This window comes from Anomalospiza imberbis, chromosome 4, assembly GCF_031753505.1.
Source record: "Anomalospiza imberbis isolate Cuckoo-Finch-1a 21T00152 chromosome 4, ASM3175350v1, whole genome shotgun sequence".
NCBI lineage: Eukaryota > Metazoa > Chordata > Aves > Passeriformes > Viduidae > Anomalospiza > Anomalospiza imberbis.
This window is the reverse complement of record NC_089684.1, coordinates 11,580,446-11,600,333: the sequence shown is the minus strand read 5'-3', so window position 1 is coordinate 11,600,333 and position 19,888 is coordinate 11,580,446. Positions and strand designations below refer to the sequence as shown.

General features: G+C 38.6%; 1 protein-coding gene across 6 annotated transcripts in view; it reads left to right on the top strand.

Moving 5' to 3' along the window:
• Positions 1 to 19,888, top strand: part of PALLD (palladin, cytoskeletal associated protein) — a 191,037-nt gene that overhangs the window by 103,681 nt on the left and 67,468 nt on the right. Inside the window, exon 1 of one of the 6 annotated variants that reach the window (XM_068187076.1) lies at positions 18,585 to 18,703. The exons of 3 other annotated variants lie outside the window; for them this stretch is intronic. The gene's annotated coding sequence lies outside the window, so the exon portion shown is untranslated. Of the gene's footprint in view, positions 1 to 18,584; positions 18,704 to 19,888 lie in introns of those variants that run through there. 2 more of the 6 variants (XM_068187077.1, XM_068187078.1) reach the window with 2 other exon arrangements.

Genomic DNA, 19,888 nt, shown 5'->3' with positions numbered 1-19,888 from the left:
AACTTCTCATGAAAGACTTTACTGGTTTGTTAGAGTTATGACCTTATGGCCTCAAAATCAGGCTAGGTCTGATATTAACTGTGGTACTTCACAGGGTACAGGTCTATCTAGCAAGCACACAGAGCAATTACAGCTCCTGACAAACTGCTGGAATTCTCTTCCCTTGTGACCGGAAAAACTGTTCCAGCATTTGACATAAAGCAAATGCTTACCAGTCACTGTGCAAAAGGCTGCTTGCAAAGGCTACGGGACCTTCACACTGCTCAGTGCACACAAAGAAAGCTATATTAGGAGCCTGCTCACACATCACTGATGTTGTTAGTGAGGAGGCAAGTTCTTACAGTGGTTGTTTTGATTATTGGTCTGCAGAGCCCAAGAGCACTTCAGGGTCCAGGTGCCCCATCAATCCATGTCATGATTTTATCTCGTGAAAAGGCTCAGGGTGCACCATTTGCTCTTCTCAAATTTTGTTTTACCATCTAAGAAGACTGATTTTCTTGGTTTTCTTCTACTTTTTATGTCCCTGGAAATCAGTGCTATTGGACATTTGCTAATTTCTAGGCTAGGTTGCTTATAGCTCCCACTACTAGAACTCTGAATTGAAAACCAAAATACCAATACAGCATAGCTTATACATCTCCTTCATGTCAAAAGCCAAAAATATTGCTGGAAATAATGAATATGTAATCACATTTTCCATAATGAGGAAAGTGTCCTGCTGTATGTTCTTTCAAGAGTATACTGAGGATTTAGGGATATACCCTCTTCACTTAAAGCTCTCCTTCTGTTATGTGAAAAATGTATTAGGCAACTAGAATGACAGTTCCACTGTTTTTCCTTATTTGTTTTTACTTTCTAATTAATCTGACTTGTTCATTCAAAAGGAAGCTGGTGCCTATCTTGCTTGTGGATGTCTGCTTATATCTTTGTATGAAGATTTCAAGCAAGGCTATTTGGTTTCCATGGTTATGAAAATATATTGGCAGGAGTTTTAAAAATCTTGAGGAGAATTTGCTTTTCGGTAAAAGCAGTAATGGAATCATAGTCATTCACTTTCACCCACTACCTAGTAGATTATAAAAACAGGTAGAAGTTTTTAATAAGGAAAAATGCCAAAATACTGATTGGAGAAACTGGGTAAATAGGGAACTAGGAAATAACACAATCTTTAATGACCTTAATCCTTTAATGACCACAATCCTTTAATGACCGTTATTTTTCATGGTTAAAAAAAAAAACCCAAAACCAACAAACATTTTGGAGTGATGTACCTCCACCATGAGATGGGAGGAGAGGAGAGCTTTAGCTTACATCAGACAGACAAATCAAAGTCAAGAGCTGAAGCTCCCAAGGGAAGGCTCTAAACAAGACAACTGTTTGAAAGGGTCCTGCAGAATATCAAGACTGACATCACATCAATCTATGTTCTGGACCAAGTATGAAGCAATATTCCTGAAATTTATTTGTGGTAAGAATTACTCTCATGAATTGGCCCAGCATTACAGTTTAGTATTAGTGTATCCTGAAGGGCTAGTTGCTATGTAGTTGGAAAGGCTTAGAGAAGTTCTTGAAAACCTTTCAAGATAGCTTCCCTTCCCCCCTTGCCTTGCAGTGAGACAAGAACCTGTCTTGTGGAAATTTAGCTAGACAGACTGCCCTACAGATCTCTTGGTCCAGTGACTTGAAGCTGATGTATCTGTGGTTTAGATTTAAGGCCACTGCACACAAATGAATTTAGTTACATGACTGAGTAATATTTTTTCGAGTTGAGATGAACACTTTCAGAAAAAAATTGTATGCTTTAATTCATTATTCAGTAAAGATGAATTATAGACACCAGAAACTCAATAATGACTCTTTGTAGATGGAACCTGTGGTTGCCTTATGCAGCTGATGCTGCCAGACCTTTCAATGGGACTGCAGAGGGACAGAGCTGATGATGCTGGGGGCTAGATTGGGCAGCATGTACCTTGGCAGGTTTTTCTCTGCCAGTATAGTTATCAGTGCATTCCCAAGGTGAATGTCATTTCAGTGAGGAAAGTTTGCTTGAGTAGGTAGGGTAATGTAAATTACCTCTCCCTCCAGCAGCAGAAATGCAGAAACCAAGCTGTTTTGCCAAGCAGGGATCTACTACAGCTCCTTGAACTGCTTGTTGCAGGATTAAAGAGAGAATGGGGCTTCTTTCTGCCCACATATCTAATATCCCACAGATGTTTTGGAGAAAAAACAGCCAAAAAATTATTATCTAGCTCTCCAGTTTTGATCTGAGAATTCAGCGTACGTTTAGTATTCTCTAATGTTTATTTAGTAAACCATTCTACACCATATCAGGGGGACTGCAAGATCTAATGGAACCATTGCTGTCAGATGGGGTTTTTTTTAACCTTGCAAAGAAGGATCAGAAGGAATTTATCTCAATAGAGACAAAAAAAGGTAATAAAATCATACTGTCATTCAGAAATGACCTAGCATTCTTAAGTAGGTGGAGTTTCTTCCTCTTAATGAAATACCTGTAACCTGCTTCTCTGCTATCCTTTTTTCTCTAAGTATTTTATAAATTCTTTATGCATTGTTTGTCCAGTCGCTAAGTGTGAAGGTTCACAGTTTTTTATTCTCTTCATCTGAAGTCTCAGATGCTGCATACACCTTAAGGAGATACATGGCAGAATTTAGTGCCTTCATGTTGTTTGTAGTGAGTAGTTTTTTGTCTGGATTATGCTGCACCAAGGGCCATACTTTGCCACAAAAAGGATAAACTTGTATTCCTCAACCCCCACCTTACAACTTCTTCCCTTGCAAAGGCACCAGCAATCATGCAGCCACATGACTAGATCAATTAAGTAGCTGGTATAGTTGAAAAATAAGCCAAAAAAAATCTTTTATGCGTCACTCCTGGTACAGAGCATTTTAGAACAGGGGTTGTTGAAATGTAAAACTTACAAGATATCACTGGCTGTCCTGTGCAGTGGTACCTTGGGAAACTTTCTTGAACAACGACTCACTAGCAATGCTTCACGGTAACATTTATTGTGTTGATTCTGACATTACTCCCTGCAGAATAAAAATCTTGACATTGATGAATATCTTGAAAGGTTTACAGGAATTCTTGAAAACTGCAAAATACCTGAAAATTTAACCAGAATATATATTAGGAAAAAATCAAGGGGGAAAGAAACCACTTAGAATTTCCCATTTTATTTTGTGCAGTTGTTTTCTGTCCAATTTGTGGATTTTGTCATATGTACGTTATATTATCATGTGAAGGATTTATTGATCTTCATTAGCAAGTCTGTTTGGACTGATTTGAAAGGTAACATTATTAAACTGATTAGAAATATTATGCCAGACATTCAGAGTAGAAAAGTCTGTTTTCTGTAGTATGACTACATCTAACACCACTTCTTAAAGTTGTTTGTTTTGTAAAGCACTTTCCTACTTGGAGAATATTTTTCAAAGTTACACTATCGGTATGGGTCCACAGAATTCTTTCTTTGCATTTCCAGCTGCTCTATAATAAATTCCATCTGTGTTTTAACTATATTTGTATTGATTTTTCAGCTATGCTAGCTTATGTCTGTCCTCTGTCTTACTGACCCTAAAGTCAACCAAAGTGGTGGGTGTACAGCCAATTTCAGATGGCATTTGGTTGGTTTACTCCCTTTTAAAGTAGTTTAGGAAATGTTACTCAAATATTTCTCTTTTTGTCAAGACTGTTTAACTTTCACAGCTTCACCCCCTTTACTCTGAATTTCCTCCTCCTCAGTATTTTTCCAGTTCTAGGGAAAGGGATTAGAAATATACCTCACCTCTAGCTATTTTCATCATAGTTTTCTTTCCAAATTTCTAGGCTTTTTTGTCTAGCTATGGGGTTTTTTTCCCTAATCCTGGGTGTGTGTATAATTTTGCTTTGTACTACTTTGCATTTGTCTTTTAATACATAGTTATATAGCCCCAACACATAGTCTACGCTCATAACTTTAAAGGGAATTAGGCTGTGCAAGGAGTGCAAGATCAGGCATTTGGAAAATGATCCAGTGGAGTTGTTTTCTTTTCCCTGTACAATGAGTATTTGTCTTACACAACTTCCATGGCTCTTGGAAACTTATTTCACTTCTCCTAAGGTGATCTGTTACCATTAGCCTTTTTTGGTCAGAAGCTAGTTCATTCCTATAGGCTTTACTGAAGTGTGAGTTGGGTTTTTTCCCCTTCTGTTTGGGTTTGTTGGGTTTCTTTTTGGTTTGGGTTTTTTTTTTCCTTTTACCATTTTCTGAAATGATTCATCTTTTATTTGGTGGCTATTGGTTTGGGTTTTCTTCTTTTACCATTCTCTGAAATGATTCATGTTTTCATTTCCCAGATCAGTCACCAGAAATGCAGCTCCTTGTTTCAAAAGCGCAGACCTTTACTTATATGTTGTTTTATTGCAGAATGTATGGGATGTTGTCAAGACAATGTCTGATTAAAGTATGATAAAAAAGTATATTTAGTGATTAGACTTATCAGACTTATTTAATTTTTGGAGAATCACATCCCAGATCATGTATCACACCATACTATTGATAATACCATTCTCCTGTCAGTATTATTTAGGACATGCTTTTTCTCATAGCTTACTGGGAAATTTAAAAAGATATAAAAATACTGTATTGCCTTTTACATACATGTGGGACTGTTTCCTCACTTCACTGTGTGTTGTATTCTCTGGAATGTGTACTTGAGTAAAGGAAGCTGTACAGTATTTCTTAGAAGAACAAGCCAGGAAATAGTGATGCAAATAAATCAGACAGGCAGGGTTTTGAAGAGTGAATTGGTGTAGTTACCTAGCTGACTGTATCCAAAATCCAAAAAAGAATTGCAGTTCTTTAAGATGGGCTGAGGGGGGCAAAACGTCCTTAAAACACATAATAGAAGATGCGAGGAAGAGCAAGTAATTTAGGGTAATAATGAGATACTGACTTCCTTGTGTGCTGGTGAAAAGACCTACCAGCAATAAGGGGACTTTGTGTGCAGCAAATGCTTCAGAGGTCCATGTTCAGCTTTGATCCTTTAGTCGTTGAAAAGTCAAGACTCATTTTGGTGTGGTTTCTATTTCTGGAGTTGTTTAAGCATAGTTTCTATTGTTGTTTGTACTATTGATATCAGTAGAATGTGAATGTGTAAATAATTGATCACCAGGATAGCTGTGATACCATGAATTGAATTTGCTGCTTAAGAATGACTGCTGTAATTGCACTTGCCTTCACAGTGGGTACTTGCAGAAGTTCACGAAACTTTCAGCATCCGAAGGCTCTAGCCTACAGCATTCCTTTTGGGGTTTATCTTCTCAAAGGAACTTGGACTTTTCAAAGTTGTAGTTGACACAGAGCATCCCTGAGGATGAAGTACTCCTCAATCAAACCACACATCACAGTCCTTGTCATGTTCTGAAAACAGGTGTTGTGTGTTGTTTAGCTTTGTCAAAGAGAGGTCTCTCTTATGGTCTAACACTGTAGAAAGGAAAATATCAAAGCACCTTAGCACCTATGTTATCTACTCTATTACCCTTATTAGTCCCTGATAATTTTAAAGCCTAGTTGCAAATTCAAGTAGGATCTTAAAAACTAATAGAACCATGTGAAAGCAAAATGTCATTCATAACAAATCATATGAGACAAAAAACCCCAACAAATTACCAAAATTGTGATTTTTGGTTTTTTACAGAGCATGGTCTTCTTAAGCCATGGAAACTGCATACTTGCAAAGTTGTTGTACCTAATGAAAACCTATACAGATAAATAGAATTTCAGTGCTTTTAAGAAACTCTATGTATCTGCTTCTTCATTGATTTTTCAGAATATTTTACCACAGGATACCCCATGATACCTGTTCAGCCTTGTTTTTAAAGATACTTCCAGTTTTATTTAAATTTTCACTTTAACAATGAAAAATACTCTTTTAGAGAAGAAACACATATTGAATACTTCAGAATCTTCTGGATATCTGCAGGTTAATATTTCTATCCTACAACAGAAGTATGGACATTTTATTGCATGTTTTAATTGAGTTTAAAGTGAAAACCACTTTTTTTAAATAGAATTGCATAGTGAGAGTGGTAAAGTTTTTATCAAAATTTAAGATGAAACAGCAGAAATAATTATATGTATGGCATAATCTTTTTACCATTTATGGTCATGGTAAAAAAAAGAAATGGGAAAAAATGTGCAGCATTCACTGGAAACTAGATAGCAAAAATGAAGTGATTAATGTGAAGTAATTTAGATTAAGAAGAATTCATCTTAGGAAGGCATCCAAACCTGCAGGCTTATGTCACACTTCACAGATTTTGCAAAACTGTTCCCATAATCCTACTTGAATGAAATGTAGCATTTTAATATTCAGGCTTACTGCAGTATAAACACATTTGTCTTACAGCACTTTCTTGAAATGAAGTTTTATGATACTATATCCCATTGCAGTTTATTTTCATCTCAGCTGAATAGCTGATGTATGCAAAACTTGATGCTTCCTAAATATACCAGTAAGAAGCCCAGAAAGAGATGTATGGTGTAGACTCTCTCAAAGGATTTCTGTGGAAGTTGAACATGTAAGACTGGGTCAAAACCAAAGTTAAAACTAATTTGGAAAAGTTTGTACATCCATTTCTACCCAAACATATCTCAAAAATTACATGAAAATGTGTTTATAAAGTCAGGTACTTTCTTAGTCTCCTGTGAGTTCCTTTAATCTCTGTTCTCTCACCGTACAGCATCTCATCGAGTTGCCCTGTTGTCATCTTGAACAAACTTTGGGAATGAAGGCAAGATGAACTCCTTGCTTTCAGGTCTTACACCTTTTATCTGTGAGTCAGAACAAGATGTCTAGAGCCATCCTGCTAAGCCAGGAACAGCCCAGAGATCTCACATAGGCCACTCTATGTGTGTTATTCATGGACTTCTGACCCAATGGAAAAAAATCTGGATGGAATGATGACATCATACTAAACATGTGCAAAGCTAAATCTTTTGTAGCAAGGGGTTTTGCTTGTTTCTTTTTAAATAAAAGAGCTTGTAATCAAGCCAAATATGGGCATCATTTAGTGCAGAGAAAAAGTCTAATTTCTGGCACTATTCAGATCATCTGTCAAATAAATTAATTCTCTACAGAACTGCTCGCATGCTACAATGTCCTTAAGATGTAGTAAGCACAGCCCTTTAATTAATTTCAACTTCTAAACTTCAATTTCAAAGGCACCTGATTCCCACAAATTGAAATGTTACCAAGCAGTGAGAAGCTGATTGCAGGTTCTTCTGTCAATGTGCTGTGGGCATCTTTCATAAGAGACGATGTTACACTTCCAAGAACACATTGTTGCTTACCAACAGACTGAATGCTTCCTGCATGGAAACCATGGAAAATGTCCTGGTGGGCTTTGCATCAACACATTTGGAGTAGATGAGGGTTGTGCTGGCTTAGTGTCTCTTTGGTTGCCATACAGAGAGGAATTGCTGATGCAAGATGTTTTGGTCTGTAAACAAAGTATGGTGCAATGGTGAAAGAGCTCTCTTAAAAAGCATTTTGTTGCAGTGTACAGTGATGGAGTGGTTCATGATCCACTAAGTAAGGAGAAACACTAGTCAACAGCTTTTCTGTGTATTTTAGAACAATTGCATTCCTTTTTCTAAGCCAAAATATAGCCATCACCATTATATAAATGTAAATCTTTCTTGAGAAGTCTGGTTCTCTTCCTTCATTTCCTGTAGCATGTTAGATGCAGCTTATTTCAGACTGTTTTCTCTTAAGCTCCCAGAAAATGTAAACAGGGCATAAAAATCTTGTCTACAAATCTTCTAAGTAATTCTGAACTCCCACAAGGAGTACATTACCCATAAAATCAGTTATTGCAAATTACTATTGAAGTTTTTTGGGGGTTGTTTTGTTTAGTTCTGATTTTATATGTTTTAATGTCTAGGAAGAAGAAATCTGATTTCTAAACCAAAATTAAGTCTTTAGATTGTGCTTGGACAGCCGCAGTCTTCATGGTGTATGTTTCTTTGTTATACATAATGGTGGATTTTGGTTCCTCAAATTTCTGTTCAGCTGGTGAGCATCCAACAAACATGATTCTACAAAGGAAGATCTTACTAGAACACTGCATCAAGACAGCTAAAATTATTTTGTATTGTTAATTTTGTTACGGTGCTGCTTTATTCTCTGTTTAGCACTGACTGATCTGTGGATCTTCTGTTTTGCCTGACAGACTGAGATAAGTCAAACTATGGAATAAGACTGAGTTTTCCATTTATAGTCAGCTTCAATTTTTCACTTTCATTCAATTTTTCATGTTCATTTTCATTTCAATTTTTCATTTTCACTTTTTCATTTTCTTTCAATTTTTCATTCAGTCTGTGCTTGTTTACTATTTACCACTTGCAGATATCACTAGTTATCATGTAACAAAGTCACGCATTATATATTTCTTTGTAAAACCAGACTGAAAAATAGTCATCTACTTACAGTTGACAGTGGTTTCTGTGTATTTTCTCCATTTTGATGAAAATATGTTGGTAATTTTTTTCCAGATCTAAATGCAATGGGGCTTGCCAGTCATGCATATGGAGAACAGTGTTTCCTTTTCCCAAGAATTTGCACCCAACTCTCTCAGACGTGTTCATTGTCCTTGACTGCTGCTCTAAATATAACTCAAAGCATGAGTTTTGACCACTCAATAACTACCTTACATTTCAGAGTAGCTTTCATACAGGTCTCTCCCAGCACAAGTTTTAGTACTTCTACACTGAAAGTTTTGACAATATTACTTTTATATTGGTTTCTTATATAATTAATGTTGCTTCCATGGGTCTATAATCATAAAAACATGCATTAAGATTAAATGATAATTCAGTTGAAACTACAAACTGATATGTAGTAATTATTGTTGGACAGTTGTGCTAGTGTACAATCTGGCTGGTGTACAATGGGCCTGTTTTATCAGTTAAGTCAATGCACTATCTCATACTTTGGCAGGGAAGTTTTTGAAGATCTGTATTAAAATGTATTATTATCAATGTATGTATCTATACAGTCAGAATATGTTAAGATGTTTAGTCTGAGAAATATGATTTTGTGTCATTCAATATGTTTTACAATATCACTAAATGTTTTCATGTTTATGCTACAATGCCAGTAGTTTTTATTACAAAGCTGAACATTGGCATGGAAAATCAGTTTTAATTTACTGATAAAATGCTGAGGTTTTTTTCATTGTTTTCATAATTCCTTTAATAGTAGTACAGATTTTGTAATTTTTGAATTCAGTATTTTCAAGCAGCAAGTTGAAACAGTTGTTGCCAGTACTCTAACCTTGGTGAGTGGTTTTGCACTGGTGTGGAATACTTGCATATTCAGATGATAAAACTACTGAAGTCTGTTGGGTTAATGATGTGGGCTTTTATGGCATATTTCTGTTCCATGGCTCATGAAGAGCCTTCTAGTTTTTGACTACATGAAACTGCCACAACATGGATGGGGAGCTGGACAGCATGAGGGCACCCACTGGCAGAAGTGAAGGAGACAGGATATGCTGTGCTTCTCTGAGGACAGTGCTTCAAACTTGTGAGACGGAGGCTGCCATGGCTCCGTCTAGTTGCAGCTGTAGATTTACTGTGAGCTGTGGACTAGCTGGAGTGAGGGGGTTCACTGGGAGGGGAAGTGAAGGAAGCACAAACTGGCAGATACCAAAAAGAGAAGATGGCCCGGGGAGCAGATATGCTCCACTTGCATGGAAATAAACTTGCACATTAAAGATTGCCGCTGGGGTCAATGGAAGCAATTAAGCTATCTAGAGTATTTAGAGAGACAAAACCTGTACTTTGAAACCTGTTTGACCAGACAAAGAGAGGACTGGAACTTTCATTGAAAGTCAGTTGAGTAGTAACTTCCAGACCTCTGGGAGGTCACCCTTTCTGCAAGGGTAGAAACCTAAGCTTTCATATGCATTCATCTTAGATCTTTAGATAGCTTTCTTGAGAGCATTGCCAGTTTCTGTTGCAGCAGAGACAGAAGAAGAGTAAATGCTGAACAGCACTTCAAAGGTCGAGGGATATGTCCTTCTACCCTGAACATGTCTCTTGTAGTGTCATTTGTTCCATTCAGATGAACTGATGTCAGATGACAGGGCCTGGACAGTAAATTGCTTGCAGAATCAGCAGTGAGTTATTTGTCAGTAGCCTGAACACCTGCTGAAGATGATGGAGTAGTTCTGAAATAAACTGGTACTTCTGCAGTTCTGAAATAAACTGGTACTACTGGTACTTCTGGTACTTCTACTTTAGCAGTCGAAAGGATGAGCTCCATAAGATACCGCATTTTGTTTTAAATTACTATTTGAGAATGGTATATCTTTGTGACCTTAGTTTAATTTATTCTTAAAGTATTTCTGTATTTTTGATTTTTATTTTAGCATTTCCTTTGTCAGTTAGGAATGTTTTATTTACATTAATCTTGAAACAGACAACTTGAAACCTGATCTTTCTGGGCATAAATTCTCCTGAATTGTTCCTATATGTTTCTTATTTTTCTGAAATTGTTTGGTTTGTTTGGTTTTTTCCTGAGGGGAATTTTAGCATGCTAATTTAAATATATAATGCAATTATGATGTCATCAATATATTTATTCTGTTATTTTATTAAGCTGTTTCCTTATGTTTTTCTAGTTTGAGAGTTTCTCACAAGTAAACAAACTTGTTCAGGCCTCTGTTGAGGGCAAGAATGTGGTATAAAAATACCAGAGTCGGTTTTCTGTTGATCTGAAAGTACAACTGACTTGGGTGCAGCTGGAGTCTTACAGGAAGGTGGTTATAAATGCACCTTTGTATTCTCTGTAATTATTTTTCTTGTGCATTTGTGTCCAAGAGCAGTCACTATTTCCCTGTATATCAGTGACTTAAAGCAGTGCTCTCTGTTCCAGTTTACTATTTGTTTTCTGCTTCACCCAACATCCATGGGAGCTTGCAAGAATGGAAGGAGTTTTAGCATTATTTAAGGACTTGTTTTCATAACTTAATACTAAGGAACCATATTGAGAAATACAGAAATGCTTCCAGATTCCCAGACAGAATTAGAAAGTTTGAAATTTAGCTATACCTTCTTGATTTTTTTCAAAATGTTGTTTCTTGTCATACTTCATGAAAGGACTGTCTCAGAACACTTTTACTAATTTTAAATCACTACTTTGTTAAGGGTATTCCTTTTAAGGAGTAACGGCTCAATATGCTCCTTCATCAGATAACTAGATCTCTCTGGATCAACTTTTGTTTCAGCTCTCAGTGTGGACATACTCAGTATACATTCTCCTGAACTGTTGTCATTTTCTCATTTAAATATAAAGAAAAAAAATCACTTCCTACAGGATTCTTTGGTCTTTAAAAAAAAAAAAAAAAAAAAAGCTATCACATAAATCGACTTAAAAAGACTAAATCTAAAATATGTGAACAAAAAAAAAAAATAATACAGTGACCAGCAGGACTGGGTTTTGACTGGGTTTTTGGTTTTTATTTAAGTGCTCTTCCTTGGTTGCTGTGGCTCTTATATAGACATATACAGTCTGCTGTCAATTCCTTCTCATGAAGTACCTGAAGTGCTTCTAAAACCAAGTATCAAGCAACAGTAGCAGCAGTAGGGAGCGTTCCCCTAGCACATTTCACTGTCTTCTTGCAGGTTAACTCCTCTTTATAAACGCTACTTTTAACAGTTCCAGGATATTTTGAGAGTAAAGCTAGTCTTGCTTTGTTTCCTCACGTAGCATAACAGAATAGTATCTTTTTTAAAAGTAGGTAGCAGTGCTGAGGGATTCCTTTTCTCTGCAGAAAGCATCAGTGAAATCCCCACAGGACACGCTGTAACCTGTTCTAAAGAACAATGGAAAACATGACAGGAATCTGTGAGTTTTTACACTGGAACTTCATCGCTTCATTTTCCTTTGTCTTGTTGCCAGCGGTTTGCAGACGCAGGCAGGGCGGCTCGGGAGCGCTGCTGCTCGGGAAGTGGCGGCGGCCGTGCGGCGGGAGCCGAGGCCGCTGCAGGGGCGAGCGGAGGGAGCCGCAGCGCTCCCCGCAGCTCCCGCAGCGCTCCCCGCAGCTCCCGGCCGGAGCCGCGGCCCGCCCGGCCCGGGAAGCTGCTCCTTACATGGGCATGGCCGCGGCTCGCCCGGGGCCCGGGCGGGGTGGCCCGCTGGAGCCGGGCCGGGCCGAGCCGGGGGCGGCGCGGCCCGGGGGGCTCAGCCAGACAAAGAACAGTCCCGGCAGCCAAATAAGGAAGTCGGAGCTGGAGGATTTCAGAATAGGAGCAGAGGGGGCGATGCCGGGGAAGCAGTCTGTGTGCAGGGAGCTGCTCTCTCCTGTTACCCCCGGAGCGGTGAATGCAGGGGATCGAGGCTGGCGGACTTGTCCATACCCTTCTGTGATCTTCAGCCAGCAAAGTTAAGAATTCAAGCTGTGTTTGTCATATTTTCTCATGTTTCTGAAAGCTCTCTACAGATTTTTGTTTAGAAAGGAGGGCTCTTTGGCAGCCCTGTTGGTTAGCAGACAGAAGATAAATGAGTCATCTTCTGCCAGGCGGAAAGAAGAGTCCCGTTGCAGATAATTCCAGGCATTACAAAAACATATTATAAGTTTTTGTCTACTGTAGTGTTGTAATGAAAACCTAGAAATTCATCTAGAAAGGGTACACAGGCACCCCTGAGTGTCAGAGGTGTCTTTGCAGTTAAGAACAGCAGTAGAGAAAGAGAGAAAAGAAAGAAAATAAGAACTAGAAAGCCCTAAAACTGTCCTGACGATTTGGATAGAAAAGCATTTCATAACAATATAAAATATGGAAAAATGTTATGGGATTTCAGAAATGCAAGTTAGGTACTGGTTTGAACATAGGTGCAAGATTCATCCCCTGTGATCCAGTGTCTTGGGATGTTGTTTTACCTACTTATATGGGCTGAAGTTAAAAGGTCTTATTCCTGGTGGAAAAACACATGGAACACCATTCAGTTTTTCCCTTCAGACTCAAAGCAGGAAGAATCCACACAACAAATATTCTGAAGGAAGAGCTATAATCTCTGCTGAGTGTGTGGAACCTTGAATAGAGAAAACTAAATAGCTGTGGGCACAAACTTCAGCAGTAACATTTAACATACCGGCCTGGTTTGCTCTTGTTTCAAAATGTTAGCAACAGAATGTGTCCTAAAGTCACAGCCTTTATAGCAAACCATTACATGCACTGCGAGCTTGACATCCTGATGAAAGGAAGTAAGTTATGCCTTGATCTTGAAATTGTGACAAGATCAGCTCATAAACAGCTACTGAAAAACATTTTAAATACTGTAGGGAAGCCTGGCTCAGAAGAAACAGCTTCTTTATCTTCCCTGACAGGCCTTACAATTACAGCAGCTGTAAGTTACTGAAGTGTAGCTAATTGAAAGATACAACACACTCACTATTGCCGTGTCGGGGCTATTAAAGAAGGGAATGTAGTGTTGAGATTTGAGTTCAGAACTGGGAAGGACTTACAGGTGACTTGCAAACTGCTGTGATCCTCTGCAATTTTTTTTAAGCCTTCTAACAATTTTAGCATCTGAAGTGCAGGTAGACCTCTCATAAATCCATGGCAATGTTTGTAAAAGTGAATTTCAGTATCATAGCTGAAAAGTGTCATGTCAGCTTTCCTATGAAGTAAAACCTAAGCAGTGAATGGGTTTTTTTCTAGGTTACATTTTGTTATATTTGATTTCCAGAGCTCTCACACATTGCCGTATCAGTAGTTCTGCAGGCCAGGAAATCTCATGGATTACTCATGGAGAAAACAGACCAATCATGTGGGTACTGAAGTATCTAGAAATTTTAAAGAAGTCATTGGGATACTTGACTTCTCCATATGCTTGTTGTTCAACCATCACTGTTCCAGTTCCTTATCAGAAAGTGCCTACATAGCAGACCCACAGTTTTCCTCTGTGCTGTCATAGGGGTTGTACAATAAGTCTGGTCAATATAATTTAATTTTTTAGCCTGAGGACCTTTGCTATTTTAGTCTGAAAGGTGAAATAGTGGTATAACAAAGAAGACTTGAGTGTGAGTCACTTTGTCACCATGTATGTATGCACAAATGCGTTTCCACAAAAATGGTAACTGCTGCCTTTTGAAAATTGACTTGGTAATAGAAACTTCTAATCTTTGGTTTTCTGTTGGTATTATTAGGAGTTTGGACAAAATTCTTCTTGTCATTGTTATTACTGTTGAATCCTGTTTTCCTAGATCAGAGACTGCAGTATGATTTGCTATCAAGTGTTGACCCTAGCTGTGTTTTCCTTTTTGTAAAGCACATAGCTTCAATGGTGTGTATTTGCAGAATTGAAAATCATGGGAAATGTTTGCCTAAATATTCTTTCTTGCAACAAACGTGATCTTTTATTTTCCAGAATTGCTAAGAACAACAAAAGCCACAAACAGCTTGGTACTTCTAGTTCAGACATTGTGAATTTCACCAAACAGAAATAGTACCAGACAAATCAATTTACAGTTACTACCTCAGTGTCTGCCAACACCAGCCAAGTTAGGTAGTACAGAATACTTGAAATAGTGTGAAATGCTTTGGACTGGCACATGTTTGGTAACTACCATTTCAGAGGTATAGTCAATCACTTTTGTTTTTGGGAAATCCTAATTTTGCATTCTGGCCTTCTGAAGAAATCTCAAACTCTCATGCATTCCAAGAAAATCAGTGTCCTGTTCCCGGCTTAGGAATCCACACTCAAAGCTATGCAGAAAAGCTTTGACTTTTCTGTCAACGTTTTGTCCCACAGTATGGGAGGTGATATAGTTTTATGGAGATACTTTTTTTTTGTTTTAAGTAAAAAAATTTAAAATCTGCAATGGTTGGCATGCCAAAGCTTATTTTGCACAGCTAGTGTAAATGGGATGCATTTCCCTTATGTAGGAAAAACAAGGAAATTGCTGAACTGACTCCATAGATCATTGAATTCAGTAAGCTGCATATGAATCAGTTTGGAAGCTTGTAAACTCTTTCAATTCCCTCTTCTGGTCAGTCCTTCGGGTCTATTTTACTGACATTTCCATCTGAGTTTAATGATGTTTGAACTGTAATATGATGCAAAGCTGCATTGTAGCTAGCTGAATACTATTTGGGTTGATTTACAGGCATGCCTATATCCTCGCATTCATTTCCAGATTTTAAGACAGAAAGAATCTCATGTCATGTGTCTCCCTCATTAGAAAACACCATTTGAATCTCAATCACAACTTCTTCCCAGCTTTCAGAATTTTTAAAGTTTCATTTGTTGGATTTTTTTTTCTTTTGTCAAAACATCCTGTTTTGATTTTAAAAATTTGAGACTTCTGGTCTTAACTAGTGTGATCAGAATTGCACATTCCAGTACAGCTTTAAATGTCTCAGTTAAGTCAGCAGCTACAATGCTAAATTTTTACATATCATAATGAGGGAAAATCAAGGAGGTAAAGATAAGAAAGGAAGCAGAAGTGTAGTTTTTTGTATTATAGTAGCACCTGGAGAACAGCTGTTGCTTTTATTTATAAAAATATAGGTACACTATTAAAATACACTTCCTTTGCTGAAGATACACTGCAGGCAAAAAGATTGTATTTAAATGCTACAAATTATTCTGTAATAGTTTAAGAATTTGACAGACTCTCTCATGAAATCCATTAGTTATTTCCATTTATTTTCACTCATTACTGAGGATGTGATTAGTTTGTTAAAGGTTTTCTCCCTGCATTTTCAGCTTTTCTTTCCTGAAGGCATCCTTTTTAGTTTTTGTACTTCAAACAACACTAATTTCATTTTATTTATGGGGTGATTTGAAAAGTAAATCTTAATTTTGTGAAGCTTTTCAAAGTCTGAATGAATGCTAGCAAGAAAACTTCAGGCAGTTTGGTGTTTGCCTGCTTTACTAGTGACATTTACCATTATCTTCCCTGGTCCACAGAAATTAATTGTTGGGCTCCTTTATTTTTCCAAAAGCTGTTTGTTTTCATTATAATTATGTTTTAATTATTTCTTTTAAATATTAGGACTTAAATGGAATTGTAGGCAATTGTCTTTTTATGTGTGAATTAGTTTCCCTCATTTTGGTTTGCCAGTCATGCTGTAGATATAGTTGGAAACTCCTTAAACCAGAAACAAATGTTCCTGGGACTGGAATTATAGGCTAAGTTGTTTACAAGAAAGAATCACAGATCATATTAAGTTAAGCATATGGTTTTACATCTTTTCGCTTTGGATCTTTATCTTGCAATGTGCCTCATGCTTGTTTCCCAGTAAGCTGAGCTTCATCTTCACTTTCCATGCCTGAATATGCTGGGGAGTCAGAAAAAAGCAAGCGTCTTGAACTAAGCTGATGTGCACAAGTTGTCTCTGCTTTCATCTTCCATCGCCGTGAACTGAACATACGCATACACACACAGACATAAAATTCTTAGGTGCAAAAATTTTAAGAGCTGTGACAGAAGAAATGTTGGAGAACTTAATGCATGCCTTTGATGCAGTATTATCTCAATCTATTTTAATCAAATACAAAAGAGAAGGTGCAGTTAAGAGCTGCGAAGTCCAGGTAATGTTTTTCTATCACTGACTTTTCCTACTGTACATCATTCTGCTCTTTGTTGTATGTTTTACATTATCTGCACCTGTTACAGGCCATAACAGAACTGTGTTCTGCTTTTTAGATAAAATTCTTGACAAGCATACCTACCAAAAATCATAGAGAGACCTGACCAGCCATGAGTGATACTCTTTTTATCTTTGTACTATCTTAATGCCATGTGTATGAGCTGCCATGCTTCTTCCCCAGAGTCATGTAGCAGAATTGGAAACAGGGTGCTAGTGCAGTGCCAGCCTTCTGACTGCCAGGCTCTGGCATGCCACTCTGTTCTACCAGTGGGGAGATGCTTCATTTTCCCCACCCTTTTTCCTAAGTGGCAGCATTCCTCTGTTCTTTCTGTTGTATTCTGGAGGGACTGAGTGGTGTGGAGTGAGTTGGAGTCCTAAAGAGGGGTTAATGGTGAAATGTGTGAAAGGGGTTGAGTAAGCAGAGAAATTTTCAATGCTACCTTGTTCTGCATTGTCCACTGTGGAATGGTATTTCTCAGATAGAGGTCTTGCTCATTTTGGAGGTTCATACCAGTTGGGGGAAAATAGATATGGTGATATTCTTGTAAACCAAACAGATTTCCAGCCATCCAGAGCTGATCTATAACACACACTGATTGGAAACTGGAGCTCAGAGAAGAAAGAGGATCACCCTTGCTTTCACCTGGCCTAAAGTTTTTTAACTGTTGTCCAGGATGTTGAACTGAGATTAAACACAGAATGTTCATGCACTTACTTGCTGCTCGTGAGGTAGAAAATGCAAGTGATCACCTCCATGGACTAAGCATGGAATTGAGAATAGTGATTTTATAGATGCATCTTTTGAGATTATCTGTCTTGTTTTAAGCAGATGTTGAAGTAGATATTACTAGTCATTAGTTGTGTACTAGGATTGTTTATAAAACTGATGTTGGCATGTAACCTGTAAGAAAGCACTGGATCCAGACTAAGTGGCTTATAGTAGGAAGGGTATGAACCAGCAACAGAAATCTGACACTCTTTATCTCCTTATGGGAAAAAAAGAAGAAAAAAAAAGGAGGAAAAAATAAGAATGATCTACTTTCAAATGAACACCTTAGTGGAATATGTAGTAGTAATTAATGTATTTAGAGTAAGTGACACTCTGGAAGGTTTTGCATAATTAGATCACAAAACAACTAGATTTTTATATCATATAGTAATTTTTTTCTGATCGCTGATGCTATTCTTTGGCAGATGAAGAAGGCACAAGAGAGTACTTGCAAAACAGATGACTACCGTGCAGTAACATGATAAACATGATATTTTTTCTGAAAAAAGTTTTAAATTCAGTTTAACTGAACACTTGGGGTCTTGGTAGTGATGAGTAGTGGCATAAGTGTCAATTTAAAAGAACACAGAAGTGTTAAAGGGCTTAGAAGAACAACTTGAGCCATTGCTTCTGCAGTTTTACATTATACGTGTGGCCATCCCACCCACTGTCACGCAGACAAAAATGATGTGGCAATCGTGGAAACTTTTGCCTTGCAGAAGAGCTGATGTAAATTCTCGTAGCAGCTGTATGGCAATATGGGAGAGCCTGGGATGTCTCTCTAGGCTGTTGCAGCGCCTTCTCAAGTATTTCTGCTGGCTATGGATGTTCCTGGAGGGGAAAAAAAAAAAGTGAACTTCCAGCCTGGCACCCGAGCATTTTTTTGGCAAAAAGTGTACCACAGAGTTACAGCTCTTGCAGCTCCGAGGGAGAGTAACTTAGACTTAGGCTGTAGCAGCGGGTAGAAACATCCCGATGGCGACTCGCTTCGGGAAACCCACCACGTCTCCCTGCCGTTCCCGGCAGCCTGGTAACGCCTCCCGCACGCATCGGGGCGCCCGGGGCGGCCGCGGGACTCTTAACGTGAAGCTGCCGGAGTGGGACGCGCCGGCGGCGGCTCCTCAGTGAGTCACGGCGCGGAGCGGCGCCCCGGGCCCGCCCTATATAGCCTCGGGTACCTGCGGGCGCCGCTCCGCTCCGCTCTGCTCCGCGTCCCCGGGACACCGCCGCTCGGGTATGTGAGAGCTGCCCGCTCCGCCGTGCCCAGGTAAGATACCCGGGTACTTTCAGGATTCCGCGGTGACGTGTCTTCTTCAGATGAGGTTAACGCACGGCAAAAGCGGTGATGGGAGGCGAAAGGTCAGGGCACATGAAATCAAGCTGTAATCGGACCGGGCTGACCGCCTTTCTCTCCAGTATTTCTACTTTTGATCTTCTCTTTCTTGATCTTTTAGTTTGCCTCATTGTCTGTAGTCATTCGAGTTTGGCTGATGCACTTTAGTTGCCGACCCCGGCCGTCCCCCTGGTGTTTCCAGAGGCAGAAAGGATGCTTTGGTGGCGGCAGCGGCTCTGTGCGTCTCTGTAGCCCACGACTTGCTAAATCAGTCCTTAACAAATATGATAGGGCAGTAAACTACGAGTGCCTTCCCAGCCTTCTTTGTACGACACTTCTGTAGGAACCCAGTGGTAGTTCTGGAGGAAGAGAATTGGTAATGGACAGGGGACTTGCTCTTTTAGAAGATTTATTACAGCTTCCTACCCAAAAGAAACCAAATATTGGAGTTTTGGGTTGTTCTGTGGCATTCATATGTCTATAAGCAAGACATATTTGGTCATCTAGCACTTAATGTAGTCCTGTAGCTAAATTTTTTGTCTAATGTTTGTCACTGCTTGTTGAAAGGAATTTGGTGTTACTTAGTAACTTTGTAACTTGTAATAGTAACAGCTTTGGAGTTTTTTTCCTTCTTTTCCAAGTCTACAGCACACATCAGAGATTTGTTTAAATTTTAGCAGTGAAGACAAAAAAAGAAAAAAAAAAAAGGAAAGTTTCCTGGCAGTAGGCACATAATTAGAAATAAGGCTGGGAAAAGTAAGACTGGCCTTCTTTATAATGATGTGTTTACAGAAACTTGGAAAGCAGAGATACACATTGGCTATCAAAGAGAAACCAACGTCTGCTATTGGAACATTTGGGTCAGCTTTATATTAAGGAATATGGCGCTGCAGAGCACTCATCTAAAAATAGGAGTGGACACAGTCAATGTTTGATTAGGCTTTGAGGTCAAGAAACTGTTTTTCCATGGTATTCTGTGGCTGTATTGCACTAAAACCATGATTCCTGTGAACAAACCTTATATTTCTGAAATTAACTTTGGAAGCTGTATTGCATACTATGCAGAAAGTTTTATGTTCTTTCACGGGTTTGTGTGCACAGAAGTACACTGGCATTCTG